The sequence below is a fragment of the Stegostoma tigrinum genome, chromosome 20 (assembly GCF_030684315.1).
Source record: "Stegostoma tigrinum isolate sSteTig4 chromosome 20, sSteTig4.hap1, whole genome shotgun sequence".
NCBI lineage: Eukaryota > Metazoa > Chordata > Chondrichthyes > Orectolobiformes > Stegostomatidae > Stegostoma > Stegostoma tigrinum.
Genome location: NC_081373.1, coordinates 6,347,786 through 6,372,830, shown reverse-complemented (window position 1 = coordinate 6,372,830; position 25,045 = coordinate 6,347,786). Strand labels below are relative to the sequence as shown.

Here is a 25,045-nt window from a genome sequence, read left to right as displayed (position 1 = left end):
GTCATTGGGCCCAGCATTTCTTGCCCATCCCTAGTTGCCCCTTGAGAAGGTGGTGGTGAGCTGCCTTCTTGAACCGCTGCAGTCCACCTGCTTTGGGTTCACACGCAATACCATTAGGGAGGGATCTTGACCCAGCGATAATGAAGGAACGGCGATATATTTCCAAGTCAGGGTGGTGAGTGGCTTGGAGGGGAACTTTCATGTTCCCATGTATCTGCTGCCCTTGTCCTTCTAGGTGGAAGTGGCTGTGGGTTTGGAAGGTGCTGTCTGAGGATCTTTGGGGAATTTCTGCAGTGTATCTTGTAGATAGTACACACTGCTGCTCCTGAGCGTCGGTGGTGGAGGGAGTGGATGAATTGATTTTAGTGATGTTGTTTGAGGGATAATTTGTCTGCCACACCATCAGAGAGATCTCACCTGCTCCACCTTGAGATAGTACTCTGGGATCTTCTTTACCCACCTGAGAGAGTACAGTTGGAGCCTTGGTTTGACACATATATCCAATGTAGAACCAAGGACATTTGGTAGAAGTCTCCCTGACCCCACACTCATCCCTGGAACATCTGGATAGCAAGGATACCTGTATCAGCTTCCCACATGTTGATTACAGTTCTGCCTTCAACACCATAATTCCAAACTCATCACTAAACTCCGACACCTAGGTCCTGCCTCGTCTCACTAATGTGATCTTCAGCTTTCTGACCCATAGACAGAGGCGATAACACCTCCTTCACCATAATCCTCAACACCAGTACTCTACAAGGCTGCATACTCAGCCCTCTGCTATACTCCTTACACACTCAGCTGTCTGGCCACATTCAGCTTGAAGTCCCTCTACAGATTAGCTGATGACACCCACCATAGTGGGTCAGATGTCAAACAATGACAAGACAGAGTACAGGAAAGAGAGTGTTTAGCGGCATGGTGTCAACAGAACAATCCCTCCATCAAATTCAGCAAAACCAACGAGCTGGTCATTGCTTTCGGGAAGCGGAGTGGAGGGCACGCCCCTGTCAGTGGTGCTGAGGTAGAGGTGGTCGAGAGTGTTAGGTTCCTAGGGGTGATGATTACCAACCATCTGTCCTGATCCATCCACGCCTCTATGATGGTCAAGAAAGCCCAACAACATCTGTACTTCCTCAGGAGGCTAAGGAAATTCAGCATGTCCACCAAGACTCTCTTACCAGGTATGGATCACAACTTGGTTTGACAACTTCTTGTCCCAAGAAACTACAGAGGATCGTGAGCACAGCCCAGTCCATCACTCAAACCAGCCTCCCATCCATTGACTCCATCTACACGCCCCTCTGCCTCGGGCAGGGAACCAATATAATCAAAGACCCCTCTCACCCCAGTTATACTCTCTTCCAACCACTTCCATTGGGCAGAACATATAAGAGTTTGAATATATGCAGGAACAGATTCTGCAACAACTTTGTCTCCACTGTTATCAGACTTTTGAATAGACCTCTCAAATGTTAACATTGTTCTGCTTCTCTGTCTCTCTCTCTGTCTCTCTCTGTCTCTCTCTGTCTCTCTCTGTCTCTCTCTGTCTCTCTCTGTCTCTCTCTGTCTCTCTCTGTCTCTCTCTCTCTGTCTCTCTCTGTCTCTCTCTGTCTCTCTCTGTCTCTCTCTGTCTCTCTCTGTCTCTCTCTGTCTCTCTCTGTCTCTCTCTCTCTCTCTCTGTCTCTCTCTCTCTCTCTCTGTCTCTCTCTCTCTCTCTGGCTCTCTCTCTCTCTCTGTCTCTGTCTGTCCCTCTCTCTCCCTCTCTCTCCCTCTCTCTCCCTCTCTCTCCCTCTCTCTCCCTCTCTCTCCCTCTCTCTCCCTCTCTCTCCCTCTCTCTCCCTCTCTCTCCCTCTCTCTCCCTCTCTCTCCCTGTCTCTCCCTGTCTCTCCCTCTCTCCCTCTCTCTCTGTCTCCCTGTCTCCCTGTCTCCCTGTCTCCCTGTCTCCCTGTCTCCCTGTCTCCCTGTCTCCCTGTCTCCCTGTCTCCCTGTCTCCCTGTCTCCCTGTCTCCCTGTCTCTCTCTCTCTGTCTCTCTGTCTCTCTGTCTCTCTGTCTCTCTGTCTCTCTGTCTCTCTGTCTCTCTGTCTCTGTCTCTCACTCTGTCTGCCTGTCTCTCTCTCTCTCTCTCTCTCTCTCTCTCTCTCTCTCTCTCTCTCTCTCTCTGTCTCTCTCTCTGTCTCTCTCTCTGTCTCTCTCTCTGTCTCTCTCTCTGTCTCTCTCTATCTGCCTGCCTCTCTCTGTCTCTCTCTCTCTGTCTCTCTCTCTCTGTCTCTCTCTCTCTGTCTCTCTCTCTGTCTCTCTCTCTGTCTCTCTCTATCTGCCTGCCTCTCCCTGTCTCTGTCTCTCTCTCTGTCTGCCTGTCTCTCTCTCTGTCTGCCTGTCTCTCTCTCTGTCTGCCTGTCTCTCTCTCTGTCTGCCTGTCTCTCTCTCTCTGCCTGTCTCTCTCTCTGTCTGCCTGTCTCTCTCTCTCTGTCTGTCTCTCTCTCTCTCTGTCTGCCTGTCTCTCTGTCTCTGTCTCTCTCTGCCTGTCTCTCTCTCTCTCTCTCTCTCTGTCTGCCTGTCTCTCTCTCTCTCTCTCTGTCTGCCTGTCTCTCTGTGTCTGTCTCTCGCGCTCTCTCTCTCTCTGCTTTTCTCTCGCTCTCTCTCTCTCCCTGTGTGTTTTTCTCTGTCTCGCAGAGGCCTGGATAGAATGGACGTGGAGAAGATATTTCCACTTGTAGGAGAGTCCAGGCCCCAAGGTCATAACCTCAGACTGAAGGGACATCTCTCTAAAACTGAGATACGGAGGAATTGATGAGCCAAATGGCCTAATTATGTCCCTATGTCTTAAGAAAGATTCTTGGGGGACTTAACAGGGTGGATGTGGAGAAGTTGTTTCTCCTTGTGGGAGAGTCTAGGACCAGAAGGTATCATCTTAACGAGTACTTTGCATCGGTATTCACCAAGGAGAGGGATATGACGGATGTTGAGGTTAGGGATAGATGTTTGCTTAGTCTAGGTCAAGTTGACATAAGGAAGGAGGAAGTGTTAGGTATCCTAAAAGACATTAAGGTGGACAAGTCCCCAGGTCCGGATGGGGTCTATCCCAGGTTACTGAGGGAAGCGAGAGAGGAAATAGCTGGGGCCCTAACAGATATCTTTGCGGTGTCCTTAGACACGGGTGAGGTCCCGGAGGACTGGAGACTTGCTAATGTTGTCCCCTTGTTTAAAAAGGGCAACAAGGATAATCCAGGTAATTATCGACCGGTGAGCCTGACGTCAGTGGTAGGGAACCTACTGGAAAAGATACTGAGGGATAGGATCTATTCCCATTTGGAAGAAAATGGGCTTATCAGTGATAGGCAACATGGTTTTGTACAGGGAAGGTCATGCCTTACCAACTTAATAGAATTCTTTGAGGACGTGACAAAGTTGATTGAGGGAAAGGCTTTAGATGTCATATACATGGACTTCAGTAAGGCATTTGATAAGGTTCCCCATGACAGGCTGGTAGAGAAAGTGAAGTCACATGGGGTCCAGGGTGTGCTAGCTAGATGGATAAAAAAACTGGCTGGGCAACAGGAGACAGAGGGTAGTAGTAGAAGGGAGTTTCTCAAATTGGAGACCTGTGACCAGTGGTGTTCCACAGGGATCTGTGCTGGGACCACTGTTGTTTGTGATATATGTAAATGATCTGGAGGAAGGTGTAGGTGGTCTGATCAGCAAGTTTGCTGATGACACTAAGATTGGTGGAGTAGCTGATAGTGAAGGGGACTGTCAGAAATTACAGCAGAATGCAGATAGACTGGAGAGTTGGGTAGAGAAATGGCAGATGGAGTTCAATCCGGGCAAATGCGAGGTGATGCATTTTGGAAGATCAAATTCAAGGGCGAACTATACAGTAAATGGAAAAGTCCGAGGGAAAATTGATGAACAGAGAGATCTGGGTGTTCAGGTCCATTGATCCCTGATGGTGACAACGCAGGTCAATAGGGTAGTCAAGAAGGCATTTGGCATGCTTTCCTTCATTGGGCGGGATATTGAGTACAAGAGTTGGCAGATCATGTTGCAGTTGTATAGTACTTTGGTTCGGCCACATTTGGAGTACTGTGTACAGTTCTGGTCTCCACATTACCAAAAGGATGTGGATGCTTTGGAGAGGGTGCTGAGGAGGTTCACCAGGATGTTGCCTGGTATGGAGGGTGCTAGCTATGGAGAGAGGTTGAATAGATTAGGATTATTTTCATTCGAAAGACGGAGATTGAGGGGGGACCTGATTGAGGTCTACAAAATCATGAGGGGTATAGACAGGGTGGATAGCAAAAAGCTTTTTCCCAGAGTGGGGGACTCAATTACTAGGGGTCATGAGTTCAAAGTGAGAGGAGGAAAGTTTAAGGGAGATAGGCGTGGAAAGCTCTTTACACAGAGGGTGGTGGGCGCCTGGAACGCGTTGCCAGCGGAGGTGGTAGACGCAGACACGTTAGCGTCTTTTAAGATATATTTGGACAGGTACATGGATGGGCGGGGAGCAAATGGACACAGACCGTTAGAAAATAGATGACAGGTTAGACAGAGGATCTTGATCGGAGCAGGCTTGGAGGGCCGAAGGGCCTGTTCCTGTGCTGTAGGTTTCTTTGTTCTTTGCTCTTTATCTCAGAATAAGGGGTCGCCCATTGGAGACAGAGTTGAGGAGGAATTTCTCCTTTCGGGGGGTAATGAATCTGTGGAACTCTTTGCTGTAGAGGGATGTTGAGGATGGCTCATTTGCATTATTCAAAGCTCAGGCAGATTTTTAATCACCAGGGAACTGAGGATTTTGGAGATAGGAAGGAAAGTGGTGTTGGGGATTATTGGATTGGCCGTGATCTCGTTGAATGGTGGAGCAGAGCTGATGGGCTGAATGGCCTGCTTCTGCCCCTGTCTTCTAAGAAATAGTTGTGCTTGACTACCAGTGACTTACAATGACCATTGAGATAGTATTTGTTATTTTAACTCCAGTGTATCTGTTTCCATTATTCTTTCCTGTTGTCATCCCTATTTTAACCGAATATAGTTACCTTCTGGGCGTGTGCGTTCTGGGCTGATTGCGATGTGCCTTGTGCCCCAGAGACAGTGATCTTGCTGCAAGTTGCGATCATATTGACAGTTCCCCCACCCCCCAACATCAAACAGGGAAAGCAGCTCCCCTGGTCACACACTGCAGCTTGCTTTTGGCCACCAGGTGGCAGTCTTACACTGAATTACCCTGAAAAATGTGTTATAGGTAACCCACTCTGGCACAGCAGGATCCCACAGCGACCAGCTAATCTGTGTTCCTTGTATCTTTGGCGCTGGGGATTTTGGAAGTGCAGGCTGACGACGCGAGGGCTACAGGGCATGATGCCCTGCGCATCCTCAGATGGGTCCTTTTCTCATTTAGCCCACCTTGAGTAGACTGCGAGGGTCTGTTTGATGTCTCGAGTCAGGTAACGGGGTTAAAGCTGTAGCCCGAAAGGTCCAAATGTAGTGGTGGAGTAACGTGACATGACTGAAGAGAGATCGCAGACCAACCACTGAGTGAATGTTGTCAGTCTGTAAAGGTGAATGTCTGAGAGCCAGAGCAATGCCTATATACCCTGAACTAATGTAAAACAGACTTGCCTTGAAGTGTGGTCAGTGACAATGGGAACTGCAGATGCTGGAGAATCTGAGATAACAAAGTGTGAAGCTGGATGAACACAGCAGGTCAAGCAGCATCTCAGGAGCACAAAAGCTGATGTTTCAGACCTAGACTCTTCATCAGAAAAAGGGGATGGGGAGAGGATTCTGGGATAAATAGGGAGAGAGGGATGCGGACTGAAGATGGATAGAGGAGAAGATAGGTGGAGAGGAGAGTATGGATGGGGAGGACGGACAGGTCAAGGAGGTGGGATGAGGTAGTAGGTAGGAAATGGAGGTGCGGCTTGAGGTGGAGGAGGGGATAGGTGAGAGGAAGAGCAGGATAGGGAGGCAGGGATTCATACTCCGCTTGGGAACCCTGCAGCCCAATGGTATCAATGGACTTCACAAGCTTCAAAATCTCCCCTTCCCCCACTGCATCCCAAAATCAGCCCAGCTCGCCCCCACCTCCCTAACCTGTTCTTCCTCTCACCCATCCCCTCCTCACACCTCAAGCCGCACCTCCATTTCCTACCTACTACCTCATCCCGCCCCCTTGACCTGTCTGTCTTCCCAGGACTGACCTTTTCCTCTCCCTACCTCCCCACCTATACTCTCCTTTCCACCTATCTTCTCCTCTGTCCATCTTCAGTCTGCCTCCCCTTCTCTCCCTATTTATTCCAGTTCCCTCTCCCCATCCCCCCCTCTGATGAAGGGTCTAGGCCCGAAACGTCAGCTTTTGTGCTCCTAAGATGCTGCTTGGCCTGCTGTGTTCATCCAGCTCCACACTTTGTTATCTTGCCTTGAAGTTGCCTTGTTTTGGAACTGCTGCTGCTGGCTGTGGGGTGTATGAATATCCAAATGACCAATCCCCAAAGTCTGTACAGGCACTCCCTAGGTTGTGAGCAGGTTTTCTGAAGAAGGGTCTAGGCCCGAAACGTTGGCTTTCCTGCTCTTCTGATGCTGCTTGGCCTGCTGTGTTCATCCAGCTTCACACCTTGTTATCTCAGGCTCCCCTGTAGAGTCTGTTTGCAAGTTAATTTCTGCACTAGGCAGAACATGATGGAACAAAAGTAGCCGTGTGTAAGTGTGGGAACTGTTGGTATATCAGGTCTTTGTGATTACACCCCTGTATGGGATCGCAAGCTGGGTTTTTGTAAACCAGGGACCTGTGTAACCTCCGTCTTTCAAAATACCAAGCTGTTCCAAACAAGGTTCTTTACCACATCCACTTCAAAAGGCCATAAACTTCTGAAGCAGCCACTGTAACTCCAAGCTACATTTTCATGTGGAGGTGACAGCACCTTTAAAACTGGCTCCCTCCTGCACATTCCGAGCCCTCTGCTTCAGTCAATACGTTTGCTGCATCAGAATCTCGCTCTGGGTCTTGATCACCTTTTACTGAGCTTTTCGAAAGCAGGCTGATAAAATCCCTTATGACAAATTGGTTAAATCAACACCAGTTGCTGAAATCTCCTTTTTTTGACTTTTTAAAAAAAAAATCTTGAGGAGTTGTGCAAAATTTATTGGGGACTTCAGAATGTCTGGTTGGAGTCTGATTTTCTGGGAACTGACCCTGATGTCGGTGGATGCACAGTTCCTGATTAAAACCTGCCCACTAACCCACCACCACACTGAATGCTAGATAATAAAATGTGAGGCTGGACGAACATAGCAGGCCCAGCAGCATCTCAGGAGCACAAAAGCTGACGTTTTGGGCCTAGAAGGCTGCTTGGCCTGCTGTGTTCATCCAGCTTCACACTTTGTTATCTCTGATTCTCTAGCATCTGCAGTTCCCATTATCTCTGACCACACTGAATCTGTTTCATTTCTGTGTGCTTCTCTTTTAGACTCGCCAGTCACAAAATCACAGCATTGTGATAGAGACCATTCAGCCCAGCATGTCTGTGCTGTTTGTCCAAATGAACAGTTCAACAGTTTGTAGAATCCTGGATTGGTACAATGTTGGATGTGACCACTTGGTCCGTCATCAAAGGGGTGGGGGTGTATTTTGATTTCAGGAGGGATATAACCTGAGACAAGGAGGAATTACTTGTCCCAGAGGATTGTGGGTCTTTGCCACAGAGAGCTGTCGGGGCAGAGTCCTTCTCGATATCCAAGGCTGAGATCGATAGATTCCTGATCAGTCGAGGAATCGAAGGTTAGAATAAAGGGCAGGAAATGGACATGAGGAATGTCCCATCAGCCATGAGGGGCCAAATGGCCTACTGTTGCTATTTCTTGCAGCCTTCTGGTCTAATAATCTCCCACAGTATCTCTCATTGCTTTCCCTGCATGGATTTATCCTTTTGGAATTTTCTATTTAATCTGCCCTTTTCAGACTGAGAGTCCCCGTCTCCCTTTCGAGGACAAAACAAAAATCTCACATCCCCTCTGGAATTTTTTGCAAACTCCTTAAATCCCTATCTATTGATGACTGACTCATATACCTGTGAAAACAGTTCCTCAGTTGAAGGCTGTGGGCCTTCAACAAAGTGTGGAGCTGGATGAACATAGCAGCCAAGCAGCATCTCAGGAGCACAAAAGCTGACGTTTCATGCGTCCATAATAGTATAGAGAATACAGCCCCCCCTATAGAACTGAAGCTGGTCATTCTTGGGATCATTTGAGCAATTCTCAGTCAATCCTTGTTGAACCATAACTTTAAATTGTATGTGTCAGAATTGCAGCACTGCAGGGCCCCCTGGAGTGTTAGTGGAGGTTTGCTTACATTGTGAGGATTTATGACAGGTGAGAGAGAACATTAGAGAATATTAGAGATAATGGGAACTGCAGATGCTGGAGAATTCCAAGATAATAAAATGTGAGGCTGGATGAACACAGCAGGCCAAGCAGCATCTCAGGAGCACAAAAGCTGACGTTTTGAGCCTGGACCCTTCATCAGAGGGGGGGATGGGGAGAGGGAACTGGAATAAATAGGGAGAGGGGGGAGGCGGACCAAAGATGGAGAGTAAAGAAGATAGGTGGGGAGGTAGGGAGGGGATAGGTCAGTCCAGGGAAGACGGACAGGTCAAGGAGGTGGGATGAGGTTAGTAGGTAGATGGAGGTGCGGCTTGAGGTGGGAGGAAGGGATGGGTGAGAGGAAGAACCGGTTAGGGAGGCAGAGACAGGTTGGACTGGTTTTGGGATGCAGTGGGTGGGAGGGGACTAACTGGGCTGGTTTAGGGATGCAGTTGGGGAAGGGGAGATTTTGAAACTGGTGAAGTCCACATTGATACCATTTAGGCTGCAGGGTTCCCAGGCGGAATATGAGTTGCTGTTCCTGCAATCTTCGGGTGGCATCATTGTGGCACTGCAGGAGGCCCATGATGGACATGTCATCTAAAGAATGGGTGGGGGAGTGGAAATGGTTTGCGACTGGGAGGTGCAGTTGTTTGTTGCGAACTGAGCGGAGGTGTTCTGCAAAGTGGTCTCCAAGCCTCCGCTTGGTTTCCCCAATGTAGAGGAAGCCACACCGGGTACAGTGGATGCAGTATACCACATTGGCAGATGTGCAGGTGAACCTCTGCTTAATGTGGAATGCCATCTTGGGGCCTGGGATAGGGGTGAGGGAGGAGGTGTGAGGGCAAGTGTAGCATTTCCTGCGGTTGCAGGGGAAGGTGCCGGGTGTGGGGTTGGAGGGCAGTGTGGAGCGAACAAGGGAGTCACGGAGAGAGTGGTCTGTCCGGAAAGCAGACAGGGGTGGGGATGGAAAAATGCCTTGGGTGGTGGGGTCGGATTGTAAATGGCGGAAGTGTCGGAGGATAATGCGTTGTATCCGGAGGTTGGTAGGGTGGTGTGTGAGAACGAGGGGGATCCTCTTTGGGCGGTTGTGGAGGGGGTGGGGTGTGAGGGATGTGTTGCGGGAAATACGGGAGACGCGGTCGAGGGCGTTCTCGATCACTGTGGGGGGAAAGTTGCGGTCCTTGAAGAGCTTGTAACTGATGTCCATTTCAAGCCCACCGACTCCCACAGCTACCTAGACTACACCTCCTCCCACCCACCCTCCTGCAAAAATTCCATCCCCTATTCCCAACTCCTCCACCTCCGCCTCCCCAGAGGAGCTCGACCAGTTCATCAACTTCACCACCACCTTCCACCCCAGCCTTCAGTTCACCTGGGCCATCTCCAGCACATCCCTCACCTTCCTGGACCTCTGTCTCCATCTCAGGCAACCAGCTTGTAACTGATGTCCATTTCAAACCCACCGACTCCCACAGCTACCTAGAATACACCTCCTCCCACCCACCCTCCTGCAAAAATTCCATCCCCTATTCCCAATTCCTCCGCCTCCGCCGCATCTGCTCCCACGATAAGACATTCCACTCCCACACATCCCAGATGTCCAAGTTCTTGAAGGACCGCAACTTTCCCCCCACAGTGGTCGAGAACGCCCTTGACCACGTCTCCCGTATTTCCCGCAACACATCCCTCACACCCCGCCCCCTCCACAACCGCCCAAAGAGGATCCCCCTTGTTCTCACACACCACCCTACCAACCTCCGGATACAACGCATCATCCTCCGACACTTCCGCCATTTACAACCCGACCCCACCACCCAAGACATTTTTCCATCCCCACCCCTGTCTGCTTTCCGAAGAGACCACTCTCTCCGTGACTCCCTTGTTCGCTCCACACTGCCCTCCAACCCCACCACACCCGGCACCTTCCCCTGCAACCGCAGGAAATGCTACACTTGCCCTCACACCTCCTCCCTCACCCCTATCCCAGGCCCCAAGATGACATTCCACATTAAGCAGAGGTTCACCTGCACATCTACCAATGTGGTATACTGCATCCACTGTACCCGGTGTGGCTTCCTCTACATTGGGGAAACCAAGCGGAGGCTTGGAGACCACTTTGCAGAACACCTCCGCTCAGTTCGCAATAAACAACTGCACCTCCCAGTCGCAAACCATTTCCACACCCCCTCCCATTCTTTAGATGACATGTCCATCATGGGCCTCCTGCAGTGCCACAATGATGCCACCCGAAGGTTGCAAGAACAGCAACTCATATTCCGCTTGGGAACCCTGCAGCCTAATGGTATCAATGTGGACTTCACCAGTTTCAAAATCTCCCCTTCCCCAACTGCATCCCTAAACCAGCCCAGTTTGTCCCCTCCCCCCACTGCACCACACAATCAGCCCAGCTCTTCCCCTCCACCCACTGCATCCCAAAACCAGTCCAACCTGTCTCTGCCTCCCTAACTGGTTCTTCCTCTCACCCATCCCTTCCTCCCACCCCAAGCCGCACCTCCATCTCCTACCTACTAACCTCATCCCACCTCCTTGACCTGTCCGTCTTCCCTGGACTGACCTATCCCCTCCCTACCTCCCCACCTATACTCTCTCCACCTATCTTCTTTACTCTCCATCTTCGGTCCGCCTCCCCCTCTCTCCCTGTTTATTCTAGAACCCTCACCGCATCCCCCTCTCTGATGAAGGGTCTAGGCCCGAAACGTCAGCTTTTGTGCTCCTGAGATGCTGCTTGGCCTGCTGTGTTCATCCAGTCTCACATTTTATTATATTAGAGAATATTAGCTTGCTTTCGGATTAAGAATATTCAAGGACTGGTTATTAACTTCAAAAAACCCGAAAACTGCAAAGGCTTTAGACAGGTCAGAGGAAACCTGCCTGGCCAGATTCTCATCACCCTCTCCAAGAAACAGGAAACTGTTTGGAGCAACGAAGATAGTAAGTGAAATAATTGCACAGAGGCTGGTGTCCTATCACAAAGTCACCCTTTTATTTATGTACGCACAGCACAGTAGCTGTAGCCAGCGAGCTCAGAGTCACACCCTGAAGTGAGGAGATTTTGAATCCCCGATTGTGTATATATTTTGTTTGCATCGCCTGTTTATACTGGCCCAGGTTAACAGCCCCAATCAAGGATCGCATAGTCAATAAGATTACCTGGTTCCAATCACTTCAATTTGTTACCTCAGTGTAAGAGTTTAGTTTGTGAAACTTCCAGACCACAGGTATTTGGTTAGAAATCTACATTAGTTATTCAAAGCTGTGAAAGTCTAAGATTAAGGATGAGGATTCATGGTAAAGATTTCACATTTCACAAGACAGGAACTGAGGAAAAGGTAGTGGATCAGAGCACCTTATTGTTGCATTCAAAAAAAGCGGCTGTGTAGCTCTCGCTCTTCGCATGAGAGGATTAACAAATCAACCTTACAGATATGATGATGAAGGTGGGATGTCTGAGTAATGGAAAGTGGGGGTGCTGGGGAGTAGATAGAACTTTGTTCTGAGTGCTCAAAGTCTTTCAAGCTGAGTTGTATTTGGAGAGCTTTGTTTGTTTTATTTTTATATCTTTTGGATAATGCTGTCTATAGTTAAACCCAAATTTGCATTCTGGTGTGTGCCTAATTGTGGAAGACTGCCATGTTAAATTGAAAATCAAAACCTGATCAATCAAGTCAGCTTTTATTCCGGGATCTGACTTGCTGAGTGATAATATCAGCTGGGGCTGTAACACTTCCTTCAGAGATATCTGTACTGTGGGTTGGTTTTTCTTCTGATGTGAGGCATGGCTTGTGGTCATGTAGTAATTCAGGTACCCAGTCACATGCTACAGTCGTGAGTTCAAATCCCACCACTGCAACTGTTAAATGTATTTCATAAGATTGGGAACACAATTTCAGTTTTACAATGATCAGAAGGTTTGAGTTGGCTAAATAGGCTGGGACTTTGTTCACTGGAGTGTAGGAGGTTGAGAGCTGGCGTTGCAGAAGTTTATAAAATCATGAGGGGATACAGATAGGGTTAATGGTAGTTTTTTTTCCCGCTAGGATGGGGCATTTCAAGACTAGGGGGAAAATTTTTAAGGTGAGAGGAGAGAGGTGTAAGAAAGATATGGGGCAATTTCTTTTACACAGGATGGTTCGCGTAAGGAATGAACATGAAGAAGTAGTAGCAGATGTGGGTGCAGTTTTGTTTAAAGAGACATTTGGATAAGTACATGAATGGTAAAGGTTTGGAGGGATAGGGTCCTGGAGCAGGCAGGTGGGACGAGTTTAGTTCGGGATTATGCTTGGCCTGAACTTGTTGGACTGAGAGGTCTGTTTCCATGCTGTGACTCTATGACTATAAAACTAGATAAAAATCAAAAGAACTGCAGATGTTGGAAATCAGAAACAAAAGCAGAAGTTGCTGGAAAAGCTCAGCAGGTCTGGCAGCATCTGTGGAGAGAAGTCAGAGTTAATGTTTTGAGTTCAGTGGCCCTTCCTTAGAACTTTTTGTGTGTGTGTCTGTACGTGTGCGCGCGCATGTTTGACTCTGTGTGTGATGGTCATCAAACCACACTGTGGAACAGCCATCTGGTTCACTAATGTCCTACCACGGAAATCGGCTGTCCTTACCATTCTGACCTACATATGATATTGATTGTGAGCTGCCCTCTAAAGCGACCATGCAAGTTACTTTGTTGGATACAACTTTAAGATCCCACATGGACTGCTGCGGCTCAAGAAGGCAGCTCAATGCCACCTTCTCCAGGACATCTAGGGATTGGCAATAAATGCTGGGCCCCACCAGGGACTCCCATAACTCCCAAATAAATTGTAAACTGCAATTGAGCTAATTCAGTCGACTGAAGAGCTGACTGTTCTCTCATCTGGAGTATTGTGTCCAGTTCTTGGTGCCACATTGTAGAAAAGATATGAGAGAGAGCTAAAGCGATTTACCAGATGGTTCCAGGAACCGGTGGTGAGGATAGATTGAAGGCATTGGGACTGTTCTCCTTGGAGATAAGAAGGCTGAGAGGAGATTTGATTAAGGTTTTCCAAATGGTAAATGAGCTGGATGGTGTAGACAGGGAGAAACTGTTCCCGGTTGTCACAGAAACAGAAATGAGAGGGCATAGATTTAATGCGATCTTCAAAAGTAGCAAGAGTGATGTTAGGAAAAATAACTCCCCTGCACAGTGGGTATTCAGGGTACAGAATGCGCTGTCTGGAAATGTGGTTGGGGCAGGATCAATTAAGGCATTTAAGAGGAGCTTTGGCTGATTGTTTTGGGATAAAAATAATGTGTTAGGGTATGGGGGAGTTGTTGGCACTAATTGGCATTGGGTAATGATGCTCATTTGAAGAGCTGGTGCTGGCATAGTGAGCCAGATGGATTCTACCTGCTCTGTAACATGTCTGTGGTTCTGTAACTTGGCACAAGTCGAAGTTGAAGCTGAGACTTTCCTCTTTTTGTTTAGAGCAAGGGCACCCTGGAGTAGCACTGCTCCAACTGGGAGGTCCTTCAATGGAAGTTTCTGTTCTGGTTGAGCAGACGGTGTCAGCACTGGGAATGTGATGGGAACTCCTTGTGGATGAAGGCAGTTTATGAAATTGAACATAAGCCACGTATGCAGGATCAAAGCACCTTTAATTGAAGCATTAGGAAGAAAATTGGTGAAAGGCTTATGTTGGGAGTAGTCACTTTACATCACACCAGTCCCTCCCAAGTTGAAGTTGCAATTTCTCACGGTGATTGGTATTTGTGTCTAGACTAATTACTTATAATAATGTAACAGTCTGTGCAAACCTGCCTGTGATGTTTTGAGATAGCAGGGTGTAGAGCTGGATGAACACAGCAGACCAGGCAGCATCAGAGGAACAGGAAGGCTGATGTTTCAGGTTTTGACCCTTCTTCCAGAAAAAAACCCGAAACTTCAGCCTTCCTGCTCCTCTGCTGCTTGGCCTGCTGTGCTCATCCAGCTCTACACCTTTGTTATCTCAGATTCTCCAGCATCTGCAGTTCCTACTATCTCTGGTTGGAGTTGGCGCAGTTTCTGATGGGGATGGTGAGGTCGTGCGGATTTTGCCTCCCTTACGAAAATCTGGCCCCTCATTCCCACCCAAATCGCTGGCAAAGCATGAGGAAGATGCCATTAAGCCACCCTGTATGTGCTAGCTTGTTTGAAGGTCCTATCCAGAGAATCCCACACCCCTTCTCCTCTCCCACACTCTCGGTCTGCAGTTTGATTTCCCTTTCGAAATACACACCTTCAGGAAGGTAGATAGAACTCGGAGGGACTATGGTGTAGGTTTACAGGAATGGTTTCTGCATTTTGGGTGTTAAGTCATGAGGAGCGATTATATAAATTAGGTCTGTTTTCTTCAGAATTGAGAAGGTTATAGGGTGATGGTTTAACAGGAAAAGACAGGGTAGAAAAACTATTCCCACTGGTTTGGGGATTTTAGAACTAGGGGCATGGCCTGAGAATTAGGGCCGGACAATACAGGAGAGGCGTTAGGAAGCATTTCCACACACAAAGGGTGGGAGAGGTTTGGAATTCTCTTCCACAAACAGCAGTAAATGCTGGATCAGTTGTTAATTTTATATCTGAGCGCGATAGATTTTTGTTAAGCGAAGGTATTAAGGGATTATGGGCCAAAGGCAGGGCTAGACTCCAGATCTCATTGAATGACGGAGCAGGCTCGAGGGGCTGAATGGCCTGCACCTGTTCGTGTGCACCTAATATCCAATTGTGTTTGCAATCTTAACCGCCTTATTTTTGGCAGTTTGCCAAGTACGATTTGGTGGCAAAACCATCTCTCTGGACTCAACTGTAGATTTTCAAAGTGGGGCCCTAGGGTTTGGGATCAACAGTTGGAAATATCATGTGTTTAAAACCTCTACCTGCTGTAACCTGTTCATTAACACAGCTCATTCTGTCTGTCTGTCTTGCCAGCCTGGGTCTTCAGTATGTCATCTGGAAGGATTTGCTTTTACAGAAAGTGTGGAGAAAACAACAGCTAAGTGACCGACCCCAAATGGGAACAGGTAAGGCCCACTCTGTTTGATTTTAACTATTTTACCTTTGTTGGTATTAGTCAACTAGTCATAAGCAACACCATCAATTTAAAAACTCGAGATGTAAACATTAAATACTGCGGATGCTGAAACTAGAACAGAAATTGCTGGAGAAACTCAGCAGGCCTGGCGGCATCAGTGGAGAGAGAAAGCAGAGTTAAAGTTTCAGTGACCCTTCTCCGTAGAAACATAGAAAATAGGAGCACGAGTAGCCCGTTTGGCCCTACGAGTCTATCCCACTAATCAGCACAGCCCATCACACCCCCCCGCCGCCGTCCCCCATCCCGATCCCTTCAGCACCAGAAACCACATCCAGCACTTTCCTGACAACGTTCTGTGTTTTGGTCTCAACCACCCTCCGTGGCAGAGAATTCCACGTGTTCCCCCCGCTCTCTGGGTGAAGACATTCCCCCTCCTGTTAATACAATGAATAATGAAGATATTCCTCGTTCACAGGAGTCAGAATTCCGATTCCAGCGAAGCTCAGTGCAAGCTCTTTTCCTCTTGGGGACCCTGTAGCCTTCAGGACCCAGTATCGAGTTCCAATATCTTTAGGGCCTGAACACCACCACCCTCCGTGTCCTTTACCCACCCCCACACCCCAGGCCCTGTCCTGCCATGGGTTACGATCAGCACAGCCAACCCATTTTCACCCACTCACTGTCTCCATTGACACCTCCCTAACAACCTCCCTCTCTGGCTTATTATCAACCATCCCTTTGCCAGCCTAACTTTCGCCCCTCTGTCCCCCATCCTCTCGACCACCCCCATCCCTCTCGCTCTCTGGGCTCTCTCTCGCTCTCTCCATTCATTCCCCTTACCCCTTCACACCCCGTCATACCACCCACCCTTTCCTTGCCGCTGCCAGTTCTGAAGAAGGGTCACTGGACTCAGCGTTAACTCGTTCCTTTCTCTTCACAGACGCTGGCAGACCGGCTAAGTTTCTCCAGCAATTTCTGATTTTTTTGTTTGCTTCTGGCTCCTGTTGTGTCAGTTTGTCAGTGGTGTGACCTGGCATTGCGCAGGGGGGCAATTGTGGATTAAAATGGTTGTGTCAGTTCAAGAATGGGGTTTTGCCTCATTCCTTGAGTCAGAACGATGAGGAACTGAGAGAAGTTTTGGGAGATGATTTCAGGTGTTTACAATTGAATTGAATATTCAACTAGTGTATTAACCGAGATAATAAGGTGTAGAGCTGGACGAACACATCAGGCCAAGCAACATCAGAGGAGCAGGAAAGCTGACGTTTTGGGCCTAGACCCCTCTTCTTCAGAAGAGGGGTCTAGGCCCGATACTTCAGCCTTCCGGCTCCTCTGATGCTGTTTGGCCTGCTGTGTTCATCCAGCTCTACACCATGTTAGCTCAGATTCTCCAGCATCTGCAGTTCCTGCTTTCTCTGAAACAAGTGGATTGACTGCCTAGCCTCCCTTTTGCTCTTACACAGACCCCAAGGGATCTTTTAATGAACCACTGTCATAACCGAGACAATACAAGCTTCTCTCAGCGTTAATAGTAATGGAGGGGGAGACCAGCAGGAGCTCTCAAACCTTTGGAGAGTTGTCAACACTTGAACCTCTTCCACAGCTTCCACATCTGAGCAGTAGCTGCCAGACCCTGTTGAGACTTTATTGATAACTAGGGAAGGTTGCAATAGATAAAGTTTAACCGTCTCTGAATAGGCAATGCTCCAGCCACATCAGAGATTTCTGACCCACACTGTACTCTCCCAAAACTGACAGCAGATTCCTCACGTGCAGTTCACCACAAGGAGTTAATGTCGGAGATTGGAGAGGGCTGCACACGCTGCCAAGAATACAGTCTTCCAGAAATCACTGAACTGATGGGAACTTCTGCTCTCTTACCGTAAAGACTGAACAAGGTAGAGTTATATAGTCATACACTAAACAAACAGGCCCTTTGGCCCACTCTGTCTATGCTGACCAAACTGTACTAATCCCCTTTACCTGCATAAAAACCGAAAGAACTGCGGATGCTGCAAATCAGGAACAAAAGCAAAGTTGCTGGAAAAGCTCAGCTGGTCTGGCAGCATCTGTGAAGGAAAAAACAGTTAATGTTTCAGGTCCGGTGACCCTTCCTCAGAACGCCAAACCTGAAACATTAACTCTGTTTTTTCCTTCACAGATGCTGCCAGACTGGCTGAGCTTTTCCAGCAACTTTGCTTTTGTTCCTCCTTTACCTACACTCGGCCCACAGTGTACTGTGCTCTGATACTTGAGTACTCATCCAGATGCTTCTTGGATGTTATGAGAGTTAAACTTTGTTGAGTGAAGTGTGACAGAGCAGTTAAAGTCTAATGAACTCAGAGTTATTGTTTGACACACTAAACTTGCAAGAGTAATTTCATTTTTTTGTTGAATGCGTTGAAATAAAAAAAGCAATGGGAAAAATTTTTAAAGAATGGTTGATTGCAATATTTTAGCTCATATCTCAGTTTCTGTTTCCAGTTTCTGTGTTCCTGAAATAGATGGGATTTGAGTGACTCTACCTGTGTAAAATGAGGTACAAAGCATATTAATTCACAAACATTAATGTGGTATGTTTGGAATGTTCTTCCTGGGGGCTGAAGTTTTGCTGATGTACCAGAAGGTGGTGCGAACAGGCCTGAGGAAATGTCCAGCCAGACTCCAGCATGCACGCTGTGGACAGATACTCTCAGAATGGCCTGCAGCCAGTGGGCGTGAACTGAGAGCCGGACACTAACTGCACACACAAAGCTTCAAACACAGCCAGTTTGGCAGCTAATCATTGTAGTCAAGCTCTCCAAGTGTGCTATGACAGAAGAGATTTGAACCTAGGCCACTGGGAAGGACAGACACCACCATGCCTGACTAATTCTGTACATTATTTACAATACTGTATCCCTAATAACGTATACAGTTATCTCGAGCCTGATGTAACTGAGAGCCTTACTTGCTTAAAATTTAATAGCAGCCTATAGGCTTCCGAAGGCCTTGTACATTCTAACAGTTAATTCTGTTTAAGTTACACAGTGGAATTGCACCGATGAAATATTGTACAGGTGCTTCCCTTTGCTAAAGATCTCAGATGAAAAATGCATTGTTAGTTTTAGAAACAGATGTTTTTGTGGGATGTGGACATCGCTGATGAGCCTGATATTCGTTTTCTGTTCTAAGTATCTCTGCTCCGTAAACCACTCTCTTCTGTGTTATGGTTTGCTGGAACTGAATGCTGACAGAATCATACAGAGGAGGCTCTTTGGCCCATCGAGACTGCACGCAGTTGACACTTTTCCCACGTTACTGCGCTAGGCCCACAGCCTTGGATGTTATGACACTTCAAGGTTGTGAGGTTTCCTGTCTCAATTGCTCTCCTAGGCTGCACATTTCAGACAGCTCGCCCTTAGACAATTTCCTTAAATTTCCCCACTAATCCTTTCACCTTTCTCAGCGTTCCCCTTTGTGTTATTGACCCTTGGGCTGAGAGGGAAAAGCTGTTTTGTGTTTACCCTGTCCATGCCCTTCACAATCGTATCCACCTCATTGGGCTCCTTCAGAATGCAGCCAATAATCAATGTGGCACACGTGGGACTGAAACTGCCCGCTTTCAGATTGGCTTGGGGCGTCAGAGTCTGTTCTTTCTAATGTCCGTGGGGTCACTGACCTCTCGAGTTCAAATTTGTGAACTGCTGTGATGTTCGTTAAACTTTCGTCAACAGGCTAGGCTAAACCTCATTGATTCTGACTCTGTAAATATAACCATCGCAGAACTGTGACCAGAAGTAAATATGGTGAGGTACTTTGCGATATCCCATTGAATCAAACCAGACTCTCTCTCTCTTCAGAGCACAGCTCATAGCGAGAGAAAACTCGAGCCATGATTTTAGCTTCTGCAGTTTTGGGGATGCTATCAGCCGTGCCCTCCTCTGTTTTGACACTAGTGCTATGCTTCAAAAATCTGCTTCAATCATTGGTTATGTTAAACTAGTTCAGAATGCAGCACCCTTGGGAATTGAGCCCAGGGAGATTCCAGGTGTAAACGTGGAGCGTGTTGGAGGTTGAAAGTTTGCAGAGGATTCAGTAAGACTGGGGCTTAGTTCCTTGTGGAGATTGTAAGACAGCATCCCATTTGTTTGTACAGGACTATGAACGAAAGGACACAGATAATAAAATGTGAGGCTGGACGAACACAGCAGGCCAAGCAGCATCTCAGGAGCACAAAAGCTGACGTTTCGGGCCTAGACCCTTCATCAGAGAGGGGGATGGGGGGAGGGAACTGGAATGCACCACACAACCAGCCCAACTCTTCCCCCCCACCCATTGCATCCCAAAACCAGTCCAACCTGTCTCTGCCTCCCTAACCGGTTCTTCCTCTCACCCATCCCTTCCTCCCACCCCAAGCCGCACCCCCCGCTACCTACTAACCTCATCCCACCTCCTTGACCTGTCCGTCTTCCCTGGACTGACCTATCCCCTCCCTACCTCCCCACCTACACTCTCTCCACCTATCTTCTTTACTCTCCATCTTCGGTCCGCCTCCCCCTCTCTCCCTATTTATTCCAGTTCCCTCCCCCCACCCCCCTCTCTGATGAAGGGTCTAGGCCCGAAACGTCAGCTTTTGTGCTCCTGAGATGCTGCTTGGCCTGCTGTGTTCGTCCAGCCTCACATTTTATTATCTTGGAATCTCCAGCATCTGCAGTTCCCATCATCAACGAAAGGACACAGTTGGGCTGACATGACACACTTACAGGAAATTGTACCTGATTTGTTATGCTGTGTTCTGTGTGTGTGTGTGTGTGCGTGTGTGCGTGTGTGTGTGTGCGTGTGTGTGTGTGCGTGCGCGTGTGTGTGTGGTGGGGGGGGGGGGGGGTAGAGAAATTCTATTGACCTTGTATAACCTCACCTGAGGGCAGAACAATATTAATTTGTCTTCTAAGCTTGGAACCGCAGGGTGATAGGGTTAGATATGGCATAAATAATCTATAATGACAAAAATCAGTGTGAATTACCGTAGTTAAGATCCATTCAGCTGCTTCTGCTAGGCATGTATTTATTGCCCATCCACTCTAGAACTTTCTAATACTCAATAAGGTGTACAAAATGATCAGAGGTATAGGTGGCGTAGACATCCAGAGACTGTTTCCTAGGGTGGAGGTAGCTATTATGAGGGGCATAGTTTTAAAGTGAGTGGAGGTAGATATAGGGGAGACGTCAGAGGTAGGTTCTTTACTCAGAGAGTGGTTGGGGCGTGGAATGCATTGCCTGAGAGGGTAGTGGAGTCGGCCTCACCAGGGGCATTTAAGCGGCTATTGGATAGGCATATGGATGATAGTATGAGGTAGGGGTGGAGGTTAGATAGACTTTAGGATTAGGGTAGAAGTTTGGCACATCATTGCGGGCTGAAGGGCCTGTACTGTGCTGTATTGTGCTATGTTCTACGTTCACCAGGTATTAGTGGGTTGATACAAGAATTGCCTGTTCCATCAGCTTGAATAAGGTTGTGTGCAGTGATCACCCCATATGTTGGTGTCCCTGCCACGTATCCAGCTCAGTTACAAGTGACTTCAATTTACATCTTATTTTGAGCAGTGAAGGCAAGTGTGCTAAATGCCTTCCAAAGTGCCCTGTTTACATGTGATACAAATTTCAAAGAATTATGTATCTGAACCCCTCGGTCTCTCTGTTCAACAATACCCATAGCCCTACCATTAGCTGTGTAAGTCCTGCCCATGTTTATTTAACCAAAATGCAATACCTCACATTTATCTAAATTAATCCCCATCTGCCACTCCTCAGCCCATAGACTCAATTAATCATGATCTCTTTGTCATTTTGGATCACCTCTTTCACTGTCCAATGTATCACTGACTTTTGTGTTATCTGCAAACTTATTAACTATATCTCCGAAATTCTCACCAAATCATTCATATACTTGAAAAACCAATGTGGACCCATTACTGATCCCCTAGAACACCACTGGTCACAGACCTCCAGTGCAAAAAACGACCTTCCACCACTACCACCCCACCACCTACTGTTAAACCAATTTTGTATCCAACTGGCAAGCTCACCCCGAATCCCTTGCAATCTAACTTTACTAATTAATCTACCGTGCAGAACCTTGTCTAAAGTCTGAGTAAATCATGTCTATTGCTCTGCTGCTACCAATCCTTTTTGATTTCTTCCTCAAAAAACTTGATCAAGTTTGTGAGACACGATCTTCCACACAACAAAACCGTGCTGTCCATCGCTTATCAATCCTTGCCTCTTCAAATGTATGTAAATCCAATCTTCCAAAATCACAATCAGCAGCTTGGCCACCACCGACTTCAGGCTGAGATGACAAAGTGTGGAGCTGGATGAACACAGCAGGCCAAGCAGCGTCTTAGTGTGCTTGTCCTGCTGTGTTCATCTAACTCCACACTTTGTTAACTTGGATTCTCCAGTATCTGCAGTTCCCATCACCACCGACTTCAGACTCACAGCTGTATAGTTTCCAGGCCCCTCCTTACAGCTTTTCTTAAATAAAGGCACAGCATCAGTCACCCTCCAGTCCTCTGGCACCTCACCCATCGTTATCGATGATACAAAGATTTTTGCAAGGAGCCCTGCAATTTTCCTCCCTAACTTCCCACAATGTTCTGGGATATGCTTGATCAGGTCCTGGAGATTTATCCACCTTTTTATTTTCTAAGACCTCCAGCACCATGTCTCCTGTAATGTGAACTGTTTTTGGAACATCAGTATTTATTTCCATGAGTTCTCTGGCCTCTATTTCTTTCTCCACAGTAAAAAATGATGCAAAGTATTCACCTGGTATTGCTCTCATTTCCTGGGGTTCAACAGAAAGACAAACGCAAAGTTGATCTTTGAGGGGCCCTACTCTTTCTAGTTGCTCTTTTCGTAACCAAGGGGAAGCAGGTGTGTGTGTGGAATTGCTCACGTAAAAAATTCGTCATTGCTTTGCTAATTATAAAAGTTAGCTAGCCAGTAGCTGCTGGTCTTTCCAATACTCTCAGCTGTTGAGGTGTCTCTGTGGTTAGCACTGCAGCCTCACAGCACCAGGGACCCGGGTTTGATTCCAGCCTCAGGTGACTGTCTGTTTGCAGTTTGCACGTCCTCCACGTTTTGCTCCTGTTTCCTCCCACCGTCCCAAGATGTGCAGGCTAGGTGGATTAGCCATGGGAAGTGCAGGGTTACAGAGACCAGGTAGGTGGGTGGGCTGCTGTTTGGAGGGTCAGTGTGGGCTGAATGGCCTGCTTCCAACTGAAGGGATTCTGTGATTCATCGATACGGCTGTGGTAATGCCAGTGCAGGGTACAATGGGCTGAATGGCTTCTTTCAGTATGGTGGTAATCTGTGATTTCTTCCCTGTTCAGACCTACATGTGACAACAATGTGACTGCACTCTTAACTGCATTCTGGGCAATTAGGGATGAGCAATGAATGCTGACCCAGCCAGTTTCACCCCCATCCTGTGAATGAATAACTAAACTGAGTTCTGATGGAGGAGACTTTGCTGTTAAGTGTTTTGATTTTAGCCTGGTTTATTTATCATTTATCATTTGTCTTTCCTTGCATCTGTGTGTGGCTTCAGAAAAGCTGTTATATCTCAGGCTGTTTGACATACTTTCAGGGAACCTAGCCATTTGTCTCCCCAGATACAATCACACAGTGAAGGAGAGGCCCTTCACCCCACGGTGTCTGTACTGTCAATGTCACAGGGGAGCTGGAAGGCAACATGGTCAACGCTTGGGTTTAAATTCCGTTATCGCCCCCCCCCATGCCACCATTGGCTTTCTCTCAGTTTTATCTAATCGTGGGTGATACTTAATGAATCACAGTGTGGAAGCAGGCCATTTGGCCGCTTGAGTCCACACCGGCTCTCCAAAGAGCATCCCACCCAGACCCAATCCCCTAACCCTGTCTCTATAATCCTGCATTTCCCTTGATGAATCCACCCTAGCCTGCACATCTTTGGGCTGTGGGAGGAATCTGGAGCACTGGGAGGAAACCCACTCATTGAATTGGAAAGAGTACAGGAGCAAATTTTACCAGGATATTACCGGGAATGGAGGGCCTGAGTTATAAGGAGAGTCTGGATAGGCTGAGATAACAAAGTGTGAAGCTGGATGAACACAGCAGGCCAAGCAGCATCTTAGGAGCGCAAAAGTTGATGTTTCGGGCCTAGACCCTCCATTGCTATCTCGGATTCTCCAGCATCTGTAATTCCCATTATCTCTGGATAGGCTGGGATGTTTTTCCCTGGAGCCTAGGAGTTTGAGGGTTGATCTTTTAGAGGTTTGCAGTATCGTAAGGGGCATAGATAAGGTGGAAAGCTAAAATCTTTTCCCAAGGATAGAGCAGCCCAAAACTAGAGCGGCATAGGTTTGAGGTGAGAAGGGAAGGATTTAACAGGGACGTAAGGGGCAAGTTTTTCATGTGGAGGATGGTGCGTGTATGGAATGAGCTGCCAGAGGAAGCGGTAGATGTAGGTGCATTATAACATTCAAAAGACATTTGGACAGGTACATGAATAGGAACGGTTCGGAGGGATATGGGACAAACACAAGCAAATGGAACTGTTGAGTTCGGGAAACTTGGTTGGCATGGACGGGTTGGTGTGAAGAGTCTGTTTCTGTACCGTGTGGCCCTGAGAGGCATAACACAAGAGTTGTCTAGAGTCCCTCAGAGGCTGCAATTCTCACTTGTGAACCACAGTGAGTTTATTTCTGGGATCGCACTTGAGTGATCACTGAGAGGCAACAGGAGGTCTCAGCGTGATGCAAAAACCAGCAGAAAACACCAAGAGCTGCTCACCTCAAGTGTTGAAATCTATTGTAGGTCCCCAGAGACAATCTTCTCCTTTTTGGTTCTGTGCTCAAAAAATGCTTTTCTTTCAACTGGTGGAAAAATGCGGTCTGGTGTCCAACAATTTATTGTCTTGATTGCATGTTATTAGGTTAACCACAAAAGGAATTACCTTCTGGGGGCAGAGGGCGCGAGCGAGCAAGATCCTGTTAATGGGAAGTGAAACCAGATCCCAAGGTACACATCAAAGACCATTCTGAGTGAATTCCTCTCTCTCTGTCTTCAGAGGAAATGGTTTTGTTTTGATACTGTTCAGCAGGTGCTGGGTAATATGACGATCAGTGGAGGCAGGGGGCAATACCACTAGTGATAATGGGAACTGCAGATGCTGGAGAATCCAAGATAATAAAGTGTGAAGCTGGATGAACACAGCAGGCCAAGCAGCATCTCAGGAGCACAAAAGCTGACGTTTCGGGGCCTAGACCCTTCATCAGAACATATTGCCTGGACATGTGATGAAAGCTCTCTGATGAAGGGTCTAGGCCCGAAACGTCAGCTTTTGTGCTCCTGAGATGCTGCTGGGCCTGCTGTGTTCATCCAGCCTCACATTTCAATAGCACTAGGGACTTGAGTCTCTACAGCTCCAACACCAGTCCCCAACAACTTCAAATACACCTAAAAAAAACCCCACTTCACTACATTTCTCAGGTCGGAATTTTGACGTGTTCTGACCTGGGTTGATGGGAAAGGAAATGAAAAGTCTTTTTTTTTAAAAAAAGCTCCGGACCAAATAGTTTTACAGACACACGCACGCACG

At 47.6% G+C, this 25,045-nt stretch overlaps 1 protein-coding gene across 13 annotated transcripts in view; it reads left to right on the top strand.

Annotated features, from left to right (window-relative positions):
• Nucleotides 1–25,045, top strand: part of lzts2a (leucine zipper, putative tumor suppressor 2a) — a 232,854-nt gene that overhangs the window by 44,011 nt on the left and 163,798 nt on the right. For 8 of the 13 annotated variants that reach the window (XR_007249549.2, XR_007249548.2, XM_048550927.2 and 5 more), the window contains 2 exons: nt 15,318–15,409; nt 17,197–17,318. The gene's annotated coding sequence lies outside the window, so the exon portion shown is untranslated. Of the gene's footprint in view, nt 1–15,317; nt 15,410–17,178; nt 17,319–25,045 lie in introns of all 13 variants that reach the window. The other 5 variants (XM_048550935.2, XM_059652954.1, XM_059652953.1 and 2 more) reach the window with 3 other exon arrangements.